Consider the following 3,415-nt stretch of genomic DNA (forward strand, 5'->3'; position numbering starts at 1 on the left):
TTCAGGGGCTACTGAGGGAGTCCTGGATTAGGGGGTGTCCGGATAGCCGGACTACCATCATCAGCCGAACTATCATCGGCCGGACTATCATCATCGACCGGACTCCAAGACTATGAAGATACAAGATTGAAGACTTCATCCTGTGTCCGGATGGGACTTTCCTTGGCGTGGAAGGCAAGCTTGGCGATACGGATATGTAGATCTTCTACCATTGTAACCGATTCTATGTAACCCTAGCCCTCTCCGGTGTCTATATAAACCGGATGGCTCTAGTCCGTAGAACAACAACAACAACCCTTACAATCATACCATAGGCTAGCCTCTAGGGTTTAGCCTCCTTGATCTCGTGGTAGATCCACTCTTGTAAACATCCACAATATCAATATCAATCAAACAGGACGTAGGGTTTTACCTCCATCAAGAGGGCCCGAACCTGGGTAAAACATCGTGTCCCTTGTCTCCTGTTACCATCCGCCTAGACGCACAGTTCGGGACCCCCTACCCGAGATCCGCCGGTTTTGACACCGACACTGATGGTAACAGGAGGCAAGGGACACGATGTTTTACCCAGGTTCGGGCCCTCTCGATGGAGGTAAAACCCTACTTCCTGCTTGATTGATATTGATGATATGGGTATTACAAGAGTGTCGGGGAACGTAGTAATTTCAAAAAAAATTCCTACGCACACGCAAGATCATGGTGATGCATAGCAACGAGAGGGGAGAGTGTTGTCTACGTACCCTCGTAGAGCGAAGCGGAAGCGTCGACGCAACGTAGAGGAAGTAGTCGTACGTCTTCCCGGTCCAACCGATCCAAGCACCATTACTCCGGCACCTCCGAGTTCTTGACACACGTACAGCTCGATGACGCACCCCGAGCTCCGATCCAGCAAAGCTTCGGGGAGGAGTTCCATCAGCACGACGGCGTGGTGACGATCTTGATGTTCAACCGTCGCAGGGCTTCGCCTAAGCACCGCTACAATATGACCGAGGTGTAATATCGTGGAGGGGGGCACCGCACACGGCTAAGGAACGATCACGAAGATAAACTTGTGTGTCATGGGGTGCCCCTGCCCCCGTATATAAAGGAGCAAGGGAGGAGGAGGCGGCCGGCCAAGGCAGGGCGCGCCAGGGAGGAGTCCTACTCCCACCGGGAGTAGGACACCCTCCTTTCCTAGTCCAACTAGGAGACCTTCCATGTAGTAGGAGTAGGAGAGAAGGAAAGGGAAGAGAGAAGGGAAGGAAGGAGGGGGTGCAGCCCCTCCCCCTAGTCCAATTCGGACTAGGCCATGGGGGGGGGCGCGGCCTGCCCTAGGCAGCCCCTCTCTTTTTCCCGTATGGCCCAATAAGGCCCAATACTTCTCCCCGGCGAATTCCCGTAACTCTTCGGTACTCCGATAAATACCCGAATCACTCGGAACCTTTCCGAACTCCGAATTTAGTCGTCCAATATATTGATCTTTACGTCTCAACCATTTCGAGACTCCTCGTCATGTCCCCGATCTCATCCGGGACTCCGAACTCCTTCGGTACATCAAAACTCATAAACTCATAATATAACTGTCATCGAAACCTTAAGCGTGCGGACCCTATGGTTCGAGAACATTGTAGACATGACCGAGACACGTCTCCGGTCAATAACCAATAGCGGGACCTGGATGCCCATATTGGTTCCTACATATTCTACGAAGATCTTTATCGGTCAGACCGCATAACAACATACATTGTTCCCTTTGTCATCGGTATGTTACTTGCCCGAGATTCGATCGTCGGTATCCAATACCTAGTTCAATCTCGTTACCGGCAAGTCTCTTTACTCGTTCCGTAATACATCATCTCGCAACTAACTCATTAGTTGCATTGCTTGCAAGGCTTATGTGATGTGCATTACCGAGAGGGCCCAAAGATACCTCTCCGACATTCGGAGTGACAAATCCTAATCTCGAAATACGCCAACCCAACATGTACCTTTGGAGACACCTGTAGAGCTCCTTTATAATCACCCAGTTACGTTGTGACGTTTGGTAGCACACAAAGTGTTCCTCCGGCAAACGGGAGTTGCATAATCTCATAGTCATAGGAACATGTATAAGTCATGAAGAAAGCAATAGCAACATACTAAACGATCGAGTGCTAAGCTAATGGAATGGGTCATGTCATTCAGATCATTCATCTAATGATGTGATCCCGTTAATCAAATAACAACTCTTTGTCCATGGTTAGGAAACATAACCATCTTTGATTAACGAGCTAGTCAAGTAGAGGCATACTAGTGACACTTTGTTTGTCTATGTATTCACACATGTATTATGTTTCCGGTTAATACAATTATAGCATGAATAATAAACATTTATCATGAAATAAGGAAATAAATAATAACTTTATTATTGCCTCTAGGGCATATTTCCTTCAGTCTCCCACTTGCACTAGAGTCAATAATCTAGTTCACATCGCCATTTGATTTAACAGCAATAGTTCACATCACCATGTGATTAACACCCATAGTTCACATCGATATGTGATCAACACCCAAAGAGTTTACTAGAGTCAGTAATCTAGTTCACATCGCTATGTGATTAACACACAAAGAGTACTAAGGTGTGATCATGTTTTGCTTGTGAGATAATTTTAGTCAACGGGTCTGTCACATTCAGATCCGTAAGTATTTTGCAAATTTCTATGTCTACAATGCTCTGCACGGAGCTACTTTAGCTAATTGCTCCCACTTTCAATATGTATCCAGATGAAGACTTAGACTCATCCGGATTAGTGCCAAAACTTGTATCGACGTAACCCTTTATGACAAACCTTTTGTCACCTCCGTAATCGAGAAGCATATCCTTATTCCACTAAGGATAATTTTGACCGTTGTCCAGTGATCTACTCCTAGATCACTATTGTTCTCCCTTGCCAAAATCAGTGTAGGGTATACAATAGATCTGGTACACAGCATGGCATACTTTTATAGAACCTATGGCCAAGGCATAGGGAATGACTTTCATTCTCTTTCTATCTTCTGCGTGGTCGGGCTTTGAGTCTTACTCAATTTCACACCTTGTAACACAGGCAAGAACTCTTTCTTTGACTGTTCCATTTTGAACTACTTCAAAATCTTGTCAAGGTATATACTCATTGAAAACTTATCAAGCGTCTTGATCTATCTCTATAGATCATGATGCTCAATATGTAAGCAGCTTCACCGAGGTCTTTCTTTGAAAAAACTCCTTTCAAACACTCCTTTATACTTTGCAGAATAATTCTACATTATTTCCGATCAACAATATGTCATTCACATATACTTATCAGAAATGTTGTAGTGCTCCCACTCACTTTCTTGTAAATACAGGCTTCACTGCAAGTCTGTATAAAAACTATATGCTTTGATCAACTTATCAAAGCGTATATTCCAACTCCGA

This window comes from Triticum dicoccoides, chromosome 4B (assembly GCF_002162155.2).
Source record: "Triticum dicoccoides isolate Atlit2015 ecotype Zavitan chromosome 4B, WEW_v2.0, whole genome shotgun sequence".
In the NCBI taxonomy this organism is placed as follows: Eukaryota; Viridiplantae; Streptophyta; class Magnoliopsida; order Poales; family Poaceae; genus Triticum; species Triticum dicoccoides.